The sequence below is a fragment of the Ambystoma mexicanum genome, chromosome 6p (assembly GCF_040938575.1).
Source record: "Ambystoma mexicanum isolate Mex_15411 chromosome 6p, UKY_AmexF1_1, whole genome shotgun sequence".
Lineage (NCBI taxonomy): Eukaryota > Metazoa > Chordata > Amphibia > Caudata > Ambystomatidae > Ambystoma > Ambystoma mexicanum.
This window is the reverse complement of record NC_090935.1, coordinates 1,248,776,251-1,248,791,057: the sequence shown is the minus strand read 5'-3', so window position 1 is coordinate 1,248,791,057 and position 14,807 is coordinate 1,248,776,251. Positions and strand designations below refer to the sequence as shown.

The window sequence follows — 14,807 nt, the reverse complement described above, 5'->3', positions numbered from 1 at the left end:
CCTGCATATCATTTGCTGTGCAACTTGAGCATACCAAGAGCAGCGTAGTATGGTAAGGGGGCAGGGTAGGAGTTTTGATTGCCTTGTGCAGATCACTCAATCACATTTTAGGTGGGGGGGGGCGGGTTTGGTTCAACCCACCTTCGCTACATTCTTCTTTAGACCTCATTTCTGTTTTGGCATAAAGAGGCACCCGTGGAGTACCCAGAGAGTACTGTTTTGGCTATGGAGTGCATTTGGCTGTGGAGTCTGTGGGAGAGACTGCTGACAAGCAGCAAGCCTGAAAACGAATGCTTGTTGGACATTAAAAGAACATTTAAAAGCAAAACATTTCTTTACTGTGTTTTTATTTTTCACAAACATTGGCCACACCCCCTTTTTACCCGCAACACCATAAAACAGTGTCTGGGACACACCTGCACTCGCACCCGTGGAGTACCCAGAGAGTACTGTTTAGGCTGCAGGGCTGGGTGAGGCTGGTAAACCACTTTTCAGGTAAAGGCGAACCGATAGAAAGAAAGTGCTTGTGGGCGGTGAGGGCCGTTAGGCGACAAGCTCATCTTGGAGATATCTAAGTTCTAAAGTAGCGCCTGTGGTGCTCGCAAGCAAATAAGCCGTTGATTGATACAAGGTTATATGGTTGTGCGGCCATAATATACTTCTTAAGGCTGTGGATACGTGCTTGCAACCTTTGACTTGGACGGACTGGCGGCATGCGCTGCAACGAGTATCTTGTATGCCAGAGTGGTGCTGCTAGCAGCCTCCAGATAACTGAGGCACTCGATTTATGTTATTAGGATCGTAGGTTATTTCCTGCTTTGGCGCAAACATAAATACTTTGTAAAATTCTGCACAGTCAGCATGCCGGGGATAAAATCGCAGCCATCAACTGCACAGCAAAGATGCTGATGTGTGATTGTGCACTTTCTGTGGCCAAAGTGATTGCAAAAAATAAAACAAGAAAAGGAAATAACCTAGTAGGTGCCATGGCGACGGGCATAATAGATGCCATCTGTGTGGAGAAAAACAATGAAATGGATCACAGAGGTAAAAATCACTGCGTTCCTAAAAGCTAAAGATATTTATCCACCAAACGTGAAAGATTGTGAGAATGCCACCGACACAAACTCTGAAAGTGCTGCCCAAAGTGCAAATCCCCCTTCCCTTGATTTATTGATGGTAAATCCCATTCATAACTATTAGGTATGGTGCTGAATTTGCAGGCAACTTCTGGCGGAAAGGTTATGGCCATGGCAGATGCCCAATTAACTCAGTTTCACAAACAAATAGAACTTCCATCTCAGCGACCAACCTCTCTAAATCCTCAAATTTAACGAAATTGAAGCAAATGCTTATTCATCTTCCCCTTCACGACAGACCAGCTACCCTGATATAGATGATCTGGACTTCGAAATTTGTAGGGAGCCCGAGTCACTTATGATTTTGAAAGCTTTGTTTACTAGCTGTAGTCACATACAGACTGAACAACAAATTATCAATCAGGGCCTGGCGAGTTTGGTAGGTGTAGTTCTTGCTTCACAGGACTCCCAGGTGGGGGGGGAAATAGAATAATAAAACTTTGAAGAACCTCAAGGATGCAAGTGGGCCTGAAAACGGGACAGAGGGTGGATCGAGCCTGTCCTCCTCCATGAGAGCAAATGTCAATTGATGCACTAAATAAAGGAAGCACAGATAAAAATATTAATCCTAGGAAGCCTGAAGCGATGATAAATATCAGCCAAGAGGCTGGCTCCTCGGTTATAAATTATAGACTCACCCCTCCATATAGGAAAAAAACTCAGAAAAGAAAGCATATAGTGAAGAACAAAGAAATAGCTATTAAAAAACCAAAGCAGAAGACCTCTTTGGCATCTCAATCCCTTGAAATAGCTTAATCACCGGACATGATGTGTGGAGAATGAGAAGGGTTTTAAAATTATAAATAAGAAATATCTAGTGCCTAATACAATTAGAGATATGAATGCAGAAGTCCAGAACCAGAAACATAATAGTAAGGTAAACATCAAAAGGAAAAATAACAGGTCCAAGACTTCATTGCTGGAGATGTGCTCAGAAAGGGATAACTATCCCGAGCAAGAGAAAAAGGCAAAGGGTATGCCTATGGCTCCCATCCAGAATAACGAAGATCGAGAGAATGCGAACGATGATGATATACAGCCTCCCAATGTCTAAAAGGCACTACTGAATACAAATGAATATCTTATTATGCCCAACCTACCCTCTTCTAGAAAGATAAATGATCCATGATTTATATGCCACAAAAGAAAGCCCTTATCTAAATAGAATGAACGCACTGGAACCTATCCACCAAGTGCATGCGTTAAAAGCCATATCCTCACAAGTTCTTACTCTGGTGTAAATTCCCGACAATGGGTGGGAAGAAAACTGCTCAGTGCTCCTTTTGGTATCCCTGATAGTCACCGAATTTATCATGACCCAAGCTACAACCTTCCTGAACATGGGTTATTTTTTCGAAAATCTGATGGAACCAACAAAGATAAATAGCTATTGGAAAAAAAGGAGGAAACAAGTACAGACAATTTATCCAAAGAGGTGATAAAAGATATTGTGGCTAAGACATGTGCGGCTTTATATGACGAGAATGTTAAGAAAATAGATGAGCAAAGTATTACGAGCGGGAAAGGACCTGCATGACCCAAGGCCTAAAAAACAACATCTCAGGCAGCTGAAATTAATTTCCTGGAATACCGAGGCTGTGGCTCCTTTATTTCCAATCACGTTGGACCGGGAGAAATGTACCGGCTTTCAATGATCAAATTGTTGCCTCTCTTGAAGAGGAAGAGAAATGGCTCACTAGGAGTGCAGCAAACCTCCATTATGTACTGCTTTTTCTTTATGAACATCTTTGTAAGACACAGAAGAAATACTCAGTGGCAGTTAGGGAAAGAAACAATTATTATGACTGTGTAATCGCTTCAAAGCAAAAAACTGCGCTTAACAATCAAGCATATAAAGAAATCAAACCTTGATAACCAGCTCAAAATTAGTAACATTAATAGATTAAAGATGCGCTTTAAAAACTGGACCAAAACTCAGGATCAGTGGTCTCCGTGCAGTGGCAAATTATGAGAAATGTATTAAGAAGCAAAGATATGCAAACATTTTGGTACATCTTTAATAAACATAGCAAAATTAACAAATTGAAAAATGATATAAACCATATCTCTAACAATAGTTGGAAAGAGTATATTGTTCAATATGTATCATACTGATAATGCACCCCATGAAATACTTAACTATGAGGAGATACAGGAAAGGTGCGTGCTAACTTTGACTGAGAAGGCGATTGAACTTATTATCATCGGTCTTAAGCCATCTAGAGCGCCAGGACTAGATGGGCTCCCAAATGTGATCTTTAAGAAGAACCCGAAATAGTGAGCTGGTATCTTATTTATTATAGTCAAAGATCTAGTAAGAACGGGTCAGATCCCACTGAGTTGGACATATGTACTGTTGGGTTAAAAAGAAAAACACTTTATTTTTTAAATAGAAATGTATAATAGAAATGTATATGTTATTGATTGTATGATTTTCTTTAATATTGATGTGAAATAGCTATTGCTTTTAATTACGCTTTCTGTGTTATAAGGTTTATTTTAACCAATTAAACAGCTTTAAAAAAACATTATGGAGCAAGAGTTACCCATGGTGGTTAAGAGAATTGTGGTTGCCTGCTCTTGTTCAACACTTTTGCTTTAGCTTATGCAGCATATAGGCAAACACGTGATCAGAGTGTGAGACACAAGAACTTGTTGTCTTTGAAGCGTAGGTGAAAGGTGCTCGCTCGTTTCCCTTACCCCTTATAATCTCTTAATATCCCCCTAAACCATTCAACACTCACCCTCTAGAATGCTTGATCAGAATCCATCCATCCATCCCCCACTAATCCACTCTCTCACCAGTGCATCCCTCCAATAACCAGCCACCAAACCAGCACACTCACTCGCCAATCCATCCATCATCCCATACCCTCTCGCCCACAAAGCTATACATCAATCCATCCAATAGTACCAGAACTATAAAATGTTACCTCGCTGCTAGAGTAGAAAGTTCATCTGGGCACGTTAGAATATGTGTGCATGCAGAGAGCTGTGCTATGCACTGTACTTCGTTCACAAAGGAGATGCAAGTCACTCTGATTTGTGGTTTGTAGCTTTCCACTTAACATTTTGCACCCTATACAACCTCTCACTCTGCACACCCTATACAACCTCTTACTCTCCAATCTATGCATGCAGCTGTACAAGCACGGATGCATCCAACACTCCATATTTCAGCCACCAATTAATTAATCCAATGCTCACACTTTCTCTCTCACTCACTAATTCATGCATAAATACAGCCAACACTCTCACTCATCTATTCATCCAACAATAACTTACTCATTAATTACTTTATTTTCGGGACAAAATAAACTCCCGTGAAATTTCAAGTCCAAACAAATATTGATGGTTCTATAAAAGAATGAATTTGGTTTATCTTCAGCATTGATCCTGCTTCCACTAAATAAAACAATGAATCATAACATGGAAAATATTATAGCCGGATACAAATTCCTGATCGACTCTCTCCATTTGTAATCAAGAGTGCGTCGCAGCCCATGTCACATGAACATAATTAGCCAATCTTTATATGTAAAGCGGAATGTATGTGTGCATGTTTGCCCGGCTATACAAATCCAGACCGATGAACCCACTTCTACCAAACTTTGCTTGTATTACTCTTTTGTCTAGGGCACGATCGTAGTCTATGTTTGGATGCAAAAATCTTATGTGCAAAAAAAGTTGGGATGTGTGCCTGTATGTTAGTCCAGCTATACAAAACCACACCGTTGAAACCACAGCTAAATTTTGCATGAAGAGTCACTACAGTAGGTACTAGAAGGAGGCAACATTTAGAAATAATTTCTCAAGCAAAATGTTCGATGTGTTTGTTATTCCTTTGAAATGTATTACTACTGTATACAGTTCAAAAGTGTTTATTAAAGCATTTTTAATGGGAATAAATTAAAAGAATTTACATTTTTTTTATCACGCCACTCCAAATATGGAAAATGGCAAGGTTACAGTTTACTTAAGTTCATTGACGAGAAGAAGAGCACAATCAATCTTTCTTGGACATTTTCGCAAATGTGCTAAAGCCATTGAGAGACTGAAACACGGCGCACAAAAAAAGAACAAGTTACTTTCCGACCTGGTAACGTTCTTTCGATGGGATAGTCCGACGACGTATTCCATATCTATGACAGCAATCACCACAGCTGTGCTGCTTCGGAAAATCTTTCAGCGTTTGCGTCCTACGTCGATATGCTGTCCTCGAGGGCCTCCGTCAAGCCGACGTCACCGGATGTTATGAGTAGGACGCACGACGCCCGTAGCCTCGGTTATAGTTTTTTCCCCAGAACGTGTGGAACCAATCTTCTGCCAGTATGACCACAGAAAGCCTTGCGGAAACGTAAGCTGCAATCGCATAAGAAATTCTGTAGCGGGGCAGGTAGGGAGGGAGCGATATGGAATACGTCGTCGGACCATCCCATCGAAAGAACTTTAACTTGTTCTTCAAGGGGATTGAGTCCTCCGACGTATTCCATATCTATGACAGACTCCCAAAGCAGTAACAACGTATGGAGGAGGGAAAAGAATTTAAAATATAGAAATTTAGAATGCCCAATTAAATTGCAGAGTAAAGGACCTCTTTGCCAAAGGCCAGATCCTGCCCATGGATAGAATCTAGGGAGTAGGGTCTTACAAAAGTATGGACCGAAGCCCATGTGGCTGCTTCACAGATGTTACGAATAGAAACACCCCTCTGCAGGGCAGTAGAGGCAGCCATATCCCTAGTAGAATGGGTCCGTAAGCCTACCGGAGGGTCCTTACTCGCCAAGCGGTAACATTCAGAAATTGCCAAGATAATCCATCTAGACAAAGTCTGCTTAGTAACAGCTTGTCCCAAAAGCCTTCCAGCGTAACCTATAAAGAGCTGATCATCCACTCTGACCCGGGACATGCTTGAAATGTAGAAACTTAAAGCTCTCCTAGGATCCAACCTACGGAGCCTCTCCTCTTCCTTACCAGGATGCAGAGGAGGATAAAATGCTGGAAAAATGACCTTCTGGCTTAAATGAAATTCTGAGACAACCTTCGGAAGAAAGGAAGGACAAACTCAAAGGCCAACCCTGTCCTCATGAAACACTGTGAAGGGTGGCTTAACAGAAAGTGCCTGCAACTCACTTACTCTGCGAGCGGAAGTGACTGCAACCAAAAACACAGTTTAAAGGGTTAACAGTCTCAAAGGACAAGAATGTAAAGCCTCAAATGGAGCACCCTTTAGGAATTTCAGAACAAGGTTCAAAGCCCAACCAGGCACCTGGAAAGGTGACGGCGGAAACACATTAGTGAGTCCTTTGAGAAACTGAGAAATTCAAGGAATCTTAGAACACTCCTCAGACGAACGCTTAAATATAGACAGCGCCGCCAGGTAACCTTTAATGGTACCCACTTGCAGGTCCTTGTGGGCTAACAAAAGCAAAAAAGACAGAACTACAGGAATGTCACATGAAAAAGGATCCACATTCTTAACCCTGCACCAGTCGCAGAAATTTCTGCAACGGTACAGGGACTTGGTTGCAGGCCGTCTGGCCGAAAACAACACCTCCATCCCGTCTTCAGGGAAGTCCCAATCCTTATACCTCAACCTTTCAGAAGCCAAGCGTGAAGGTTGAGGGATCTGACCTCTGGATGGAGAACCTGACCCCCCTTCCTGTGAAAGCAGATCGTCTCGGTAGGGAAGACGACGTGGAGGGCAGATGGACAAGTCGAGAAGGTCCGGGTACCACATTCTCCAGGCCCAAGAGGAACCGAACCTCCGTAACTTCCGCAGCACTTGTGGGATGACGGGGACTGGAGGAAACGCGTACAGCAGTGGGAAGAAACACTCCACCACAAACGCATCCCCTAAGCCTTCTCTTGGAGGAAATTCCCACGAGCAGAACTTTTCGCACTTCCGGTTGACACTGGAGGCAAAGAGATCCAATTTGGGTCCCCCAGAGGGCGAAGATCTCCAGGAGAATCTCCTGAGCCAGCTCCCACTCGTGTGAGATAGCGCTCTGCCTGCACAGAGCGTCCGCCGTCTCGTTTTCGTCTCCGGCCAGATGCACTGCCGAGATCGAAATTAATTTCCTGCTGGATGGCCCAGAACCAGAGCTGCATCGCCCCCCTGCACAGAGGAAGTGACCCTGCCCCCCCTTTTTGTTGAGGTTGTGCATGGCCACTGTGTTGTCAGTCAGAATCAGGACATTCTTCCCTCGCACAGTCGTCAGAAAAGCCTTCAGGGCAAGCCTGATGGCCCTCAGCTCCAACAGATTGATATGGAGTCTGGATTGCGACGGAGACCAACGACCGCTGACTGGCAACTCGTTGGCATGAGCTCCCCATCCTGTGAGGGATGCATCCGTCACAATCGTCACCTCCGGCCAGAGGAGGTCCTGGGTGACTGGGGGCGGCATCTGAACGGGGTCCGACATCCTGCCGGAGGCCTGTGACCACTGCATCTTGAGGGCCCATTGCAGAGATCTCATCCGCAACCTGGCCTCTGGCACCAAAAGAATGCAGGATGCCATGAGGCCGAGCAACCTCAAGAACCCGAACGCCGGGAGACTGGGCACGTTGAAACTTGTCCACCATCTGCAGAATGTGATGAGCCCTCACCTTGGAAGGGAAACACTGCCCCAGGGACGTGTCGAGCGCTGCTCCGATGTACTGGAGCCGCTGAGTTGGCATCAAGTGGGAATTCTTTAAGTTGAGGGAGAAGCCTAGCTTGTGAAGGGAATGGCAGGTGACGGACAGATGATCCAGGACTTGCTTGGGAGAGAGCGCCCTGATCAACCAATCGTTCAGGTAGGGGTAGACGTGAATCCCCCCCCCCTTTCCCGAGATACACTGCCACCACTACGAGCTTGGTGAAAACCCTCGGGGCATAGGTCAATTCGAACGGCAGGACCCGAAACTGAAAGTGCGAGTCGCCAACCGCGAACCTCAGGTACTTGTGCTCGGGATGGATCGGCACATGAAAGTAAGCGTCCTTGAGGTCGGGAGACACCAACCAATCCTGGAGTTGAAGGGCCTGGAGGACTTGAGAAAGAGTAACCATCTTGAACTTGTCCTTCCTGAGGAGCTTGTTCAAACCGCGCAAGTCCATGATGGGTCTCAATCCCCAGTCTTTCTTTGAAATCAAAAAATAAGGGGAATACCATCCCTTGTTCCTCTCTGCTACAGGCACCAGTTCTATGGTGCCTTTCTCCAGCATGGATTGTATTTCCTGCGCAAGGAGCGGATCCGGACTCTTGAAAGAGAGATTCCCTGATGGATTGTCATGAGGCATCTGCCGGAAAGGAAGACAGTAGCCGTGGGCTATGATCTCCAGAACCCACACATCTGAAGTAAGGGCTCGCCACTCTACAAGATGCTGCGCCAGCCTTCCCCCAACCGACATGGCCTCATGACTGAGCTGAAGCGGCTGCGGCAGTGCCTGAGGGCAAAGAGGCAACTGCCCGAGCGGCATAGCACCTTGAGTACCGTGTTTTCCACCTCTGGCACTCCTACGGTGGCCCCTTTGACTTGCAGCTCCTCTCATTTACCAAAGGATGAGTAATATCGAAAGGAACCTCCCCTCCATTGCTGTCCCCTAGGACGAAAAGACAGAGGTTGGCGAACTGCAGCGCTCAATGACTTTGCTGCAGCTTTGGAGGTCTGCAACCTCTCAAGGCTCTCGTCAGCCTTGCTGCCAAAATGATGTTCACCATCAAAGGGCATGTTGAGGAGCCGGGCTTGCACATCTGGAGCAAACCCCCGACTTCCGCAACCACGCCAACCTGCGTATAACGGTGCTCGCCGCCATGGACCGGCTGACACAATCTGCCATGTCCAGACCCGACTGAACGGACTCAAACATGGCATCCTTGCCATACTGCACAATAGCAAGAAAACCATCCCGTTCCTCCCCTTCGGGAATATGATCAGCCGCTAACAAAATACAGTTCCACAGAGTATGCGTGAAACGTGACAAGGCATACATGGAGTTGGCTGCCTGTAAAGCCATACCCCAAGAAGAAAACACTTTCTTCGCCCAGCCATCAAAACGCTTGTCGTCCCCATCAGGAGGGATGGTAGGGTACGACGCCTGTTTTGCTGGGGCCGTAGCCCCTGCACCACCAAACTCTCCGGAGTGGGGTGCGTGGTCAATTAGCAGGGGTCGCAACTGGCTGGTCGGTATTTTAGCGGCAAAGACCTGCTCACTACCGGGAGACTCTCCGGAGCAGTCCAAGCCACTGCCACCCTTCTCTGCAAGGCCATATGGAATGGCAGTACCGGGTCAGTTGGTGGACCTTGGTTGAGGATATCCGTCAGGTCATCCTGCAGAAAATCCACTGCTAGCGCTGACCACCCCAAGTATTCCGTGACCCTCGACATAAGGCACCGGTACGAGGACTCGGCATGGGTGCCAGGCTCAGGCCTACAGAACTCCACCTCCGGAGAGGTGTCCAGACCACTGGCGTTGTGCAACGACTGACTCAGGTCTTCAATCTGGCAATGACCAGACAAAATCTCGTCAGGTACCTCCTCAGGAACCATACCTTCCTCAGACCCTTCATCCACCTCAGAAATATAATCCAGAGGCTGGAATGAGGGCACAGAAAAAGGGACAAAGACATTTTTAGCCTTGGCCAGAGCCTTTCTAGGGGGTTCCGCCGTGCCACGGGGTGCCTCCGACAAAGCAGCCCCAAAAGGCGTCGAGGGCGTCTATGGCATCGGCGTCGCAGTGGCGCCGACGGCTTCAACACAGTCCTCGAGGTCGGAGACCCGAGCGTGTCCTTCGACATCCTGGGCGCCAATGGCGTCGACGGCTTCCTCGGAGGCGGAGCCTCGAGAGAGTCCCTCGATGACCTAGGCGCTGAAGGCGTCGATGTCTTCTTCGAAGAACTCACAGGCTGCGACGGTCTCGAGGGCGTAGAGGACCGGGACCTGGAGCAGGCAGGTCTAGAGCGACCATCCTTGACCGACTGGGACCTCGAAGGTGCCCGGCGATCACGACGACCGCTCGAGCCCGAAGGTGTGCGAGTGGTGTCTCCAGCACAGTCATGGCCGGCGTCTTTCGACGGCGCGGACAGAACGGAGCCCTGCGACTGAAAAATAGCCAACATCTCCTGCCAGAATGAATCCCATTCCGCAGGAGTGGAGTGCTTGTTAGGACAAGCCACCCGCCGACGGTGGGAAGCCTCGGACGAGGACGGGGAAGGCAACCAATGCCGGCGCTTCCGTGAGTGCCTCGAAGAGGCAGAGGAATGGCGTGACCTACTCCTGGACCGAGACCCCCCCAGACTTACGCCGATTATGCGCAGAGTCGCCCCACGAATCATCAGTCGAAAGCCCAGTGGATCTCGACGTACGGGGCTTGGCCACCTTACCTACGGAAAGCTTCTTCTTATGCTCCTGCAAGGCCTTCGATGTAAGCGACTGGCAGTCTACACAGTCATCCGTGTCGTGGTCCTCACCGAGGCACCAGAGCCAGGCGTTGTGCGAATTGGTCAACGACATCTTGGACCCGCAGTCCCGACACTTCTTAAAACCCAGCCGCGGGGTGGAAGAAGACAAAGACATCATGGAAATCTTCACAACGAACAGGTTCGAAGAACCGAAAGAACAGAACTCAGAAGAACCGAGGAGCGACAAGATCTCCGCAGCGAACACGTCCGCGGAAAAAACAGAACTGAGGCTATGGGCGTTGTGCGTCCTACTTATAACATCCGGTGACGTTGGATCGACGGAGGCCCTCGAGGACAGCGTATCGACATCATCGACGTAGGACACAGAAATATTTTCCGAAGCAACACAGCTGTGGTGATTACTGTCATAGGTATGGAATATGTCGGAGGACCCAATCCTCTCGAACAGACCTTACTTGGAAAATCTCCATCTGATGCAAAGCGAAGATCGCCCTAGAGGGCTTCTGAAAACCAACAACAAACAACAACCGGACTTGCCAACCAGAGGACAAGAACAACATGCTCCAGGGCACACTCTTATCAGGACATAGGCAACGCCGGGTTCCCCAGCTAGTAACAGATAAAATGTTGCTGTCCGACATAGCAAAAATCATGACTATATTATAAAAGGAGCGTAAATACTTTTTACTGGGAATATCACACACAGTTCAAAAAATATAAAATGTAATCAATTACCTAAAGATGCTGTAAATAAAATGGTCAGACTGTACTCTGAAGTGGGCCTTCTTTCAGTATTCCTGTTACGTCATTGAATTTCAACAAGTGAACGAGCTTGTGTTTAAACAATTCTTTGATGAAAGTAAAATCATTCAAAACATGGTGCCAAGGAGTAGCTTTAACTAATTATCTCCAGCATTTGCTTATTGCTGGATTTTAGCAGGTCCAGATAAGGCATCTCATTTCCATACATCTCACGTAAACACACCTTCCAGTACTTTTTCACTTTCCTAGCAGATGGATTCCTTATATTTGATCAAATTCAAGTTGAACCCCAGTACGACCCCAAAGATCATGTTATCAACCTTCACCCCAGGTGCATTAGACACTCTCTCACTCAATTTCTTTAAGGACTTTCTTGGATAGCTGTTTTGCACAGATGAGCATGATAAGGATTCCGTCACAATAATGCACATTCGGCGGTCTTCGCATCAGAGGTAAATGTACAATCCTATGAGGCCCATGTTTCATATGTAGGTAATCCGTGATCCCTTTAGACACATGTTCCATATTTTAAAACGACTCCCCTTCTTGCCATGGCACTTTCATCATGGAACATTTTGCAGCAATTCTATGTTCATTCTCCCATCAACCCAGCGTTGCCCCTTTTCAGTCCAGTTCCACGTGAAATATTGGTGAAATTTACCAAATATTGTTCAATACAATCAACCGAAGTATACTGCCAACACAGTTATCCGGTTCTCTTCCCACACTCTGGTGTACAACAATTAGCATATTAATTTAAGGTAAGCCTTGCTTTAATACAATATTTCAGCTCCACTTTTAATCAATCACTTCTTCCTTAATGGCACTGCTCTTTAATTTTCTATTACAGCTGTGTAGTCTGTATATCACTCCCCTTGTGTGGTGGCCTAGAATTTGGCTGGAAGTAGCTCTTCTGAATGAGATCCTGCGATTGTGTGCAATTTCAGTTTTTGTTTTCATATCCCTGTGCACTGCACACCTCAGAACTATTTACCAAAGCCTTCCCTGCAGCAACTTTCTTACATTTCTCAAACCACTTCATTATCTTCCTTTTGTGTGTCTTGTTCGTGCCTCAAAAAACACCTCTCGTGCTATACCACCGTCCTTGCCGGTATTCTTTATTAGCGACTTACCAACTAATTATTCCATGTGAAGTCTTCCAATTGTTTTTGTTTTCTTACTTAGGGTCATGTTTGGGTCCATCTAGAATTTCTTTCATGCTACATGCATGTCCCATAAAGGTTTGTCAAATATTATATTTTTATACATCTGATAACTTGATTATTCCTACAGTCAGTTCCTAAATTAATATTTCTAAACCAATTATCAGCTTACTCCTTCGCCCGTTTTAAATTCCTGTTTTTTAAAATGAAGGTTGTCAATCGAATGACTTCTTATTGCTTTCAATGTGGTTTGCAATAATCACATAAAAACACTGACAACATTATTCCATAGATTCACCCTCCTTATCAGAGACATGGATAACATGGCCTGCACATATTACCCTACTGCATCGCAACTTTGCTTAATATATGGCTGCTCTCTCCATTTGATTGTCACACTGATGTTTTTATTTATGCTTACTCTAAGAGATGTTCTTCTAATTTTCAATGTTCTATTCTTAATTGGACTATTTTTGTATCTCCTACCGAGAACAGTGATTTTGGCATTTTGATTTTGTGTCCCGAATATCGTCACAGATGGCAAATCACCCCAAGTCCCAGAGAGGGATCAAGCGTTTTTGTTGAAGTTCTTTTGGGCCCTAGGGCCGTCCATCTCTCTAACGTCTTGTTTTGCACCCTAACCCAGGCACCCCTGATCCCTTGTTAGTAGATACAGTAGTTCGACCCCCTACTGTCCAATTCTGCGTTGAACTATATGTGGGGACCTAAAGGTAGAATGCCTTTTCTCACTAAACTCCCTTAGGGACTGACCTTGTTTCACGCCTCCACGATTTCTCTCGCCAATAGTTGACTTATTTCCCCCTCCCCAACTCACTTTAAGGATTTTGTGATCTTTTCATATCTTGGGGGCACAGGTCAAGTATTGTAAAATCAGTGCTCAGTGGTATTGCGAACATCAGAACAGACAGCTGCTTCCAAGGTATGTGGACGTTAAATATTGCTTGCGGATAGAGGTTGGCATCCCCATGCACATAGGATTGGAGTCAGAGTTGGGATGGAGCTCCTCAGTGTTTATTAGGTCTGCCCCAATAGCCGTCCTGCTACTTCAGGAATGTAACAGTTCTGGCAGGCCATCCCTGATAATGGTGGTATTGCTACTGCGTAATGCAATGCCACTCTCGTGATCAGGCGGACCACAGATTTTTACAGGCCTGCTCCAACCGAATACCATGCCAGGGGCCCCTCTATTCCACACAATCTTGGTGTTAGCTACGTTTGGGTTATCACTGCTAGTATCAAGGTATTGTTTAGTAGCCCTTATTCTCCTTGTTATGACCAATCTTTGACCTATCTTGGATGATTGCATCACCAGGAACCAGGACAGCGGTTATCTCTTCACCAGCAACCTTCAGAAGAAAAGTATTTTGAGATGGTATTATCCGTTCCAGATCAGTGATATACAACAGGGACAAAGATGAAACAATGCTACCTTGCCCTAGGCTTGTCTGAATATAGCTTTCACGTACCGGCAGGGAGGGGTGGGGGCAGACATGGACTTTAATGGCCCAAGCAAAGTTTGGGCCTCAGGTCGGGCTGTTAAAGCCAATGTCTGCCCTCCGCCAGGGCGTGAAAGCTACGCGCACCCTGGGATTTACCACAGTGCAGATAGTTTTCCCATTACAAAAGGGGAAGACCATATGCCAAGCGAAGGATGCAAATGAGGAAACCCCAGCCCATGGGTGTTTTTTTCTGTGTCATTTCCACAGAAGCCGTGCATGGAGGAGGAACAAGAGGGTTAAGCATGGACTCTAGATCATATAGCTATCAGCAATTGAGCGAAGGAAACCCCCTGAGCAAAGGAAACTGCCCGATACAATACCAACCTTTCGTGACCAAGGCTTACAGAGGGGAGACAGTACTAAAGTACTAATAAAGGCCTACTTAACCACGTCTATTCTGTGTGGCTCTCTTCTGCCTTCCTTTTTAACATTCTGTGCCTTCTTTTTTTTTCTCCGAACAGCAGTTTCTTGTCCAAAGTCTGTTTTAGCTTATTAAGATATGTTTTTTTCTAATAGGCTTTTGATCTTATTGCTCGCAGGGCTTTGTAGCACTGATAAAGGCTAATCGCTTCATGGATCTGCTACAAGTCATTCAAAATAGGTTCTGCATTTAAAACGATGGAAAAGTGTACTTTTATTATTCTCCTGTAAAAGTTTTTTAGTCTTTCATAGATTTCCAACATTTCTAAATATAGAAATTGCACTTTTTCAGAAACAGCCTACAGTGAGTTTTGTATTGGGATCAGCTGTTTTAACCCACTAATGACCTATGCTACAGTACCACTAATTCCACACCTCATGCAGAAGACTTCATTTTTG

General features: G+C 45.7%; 1 protein-coding gene across 1 annotated transcript in view; it reads right to left on the bottom strand.

Moving 5' to 3' along the window:
- LOC138510337 (guanine nucleotide-binding protein G(q) subunit alpha) overlaps window positions 1–14,807 on the bottom strand; it is a 1,105,397-nt gene that overhangs the window by 1,003,272 nt on the left and 87,318 nt on the right. The gene's annotated exons all lie outside the window — the stretch shown is intronic.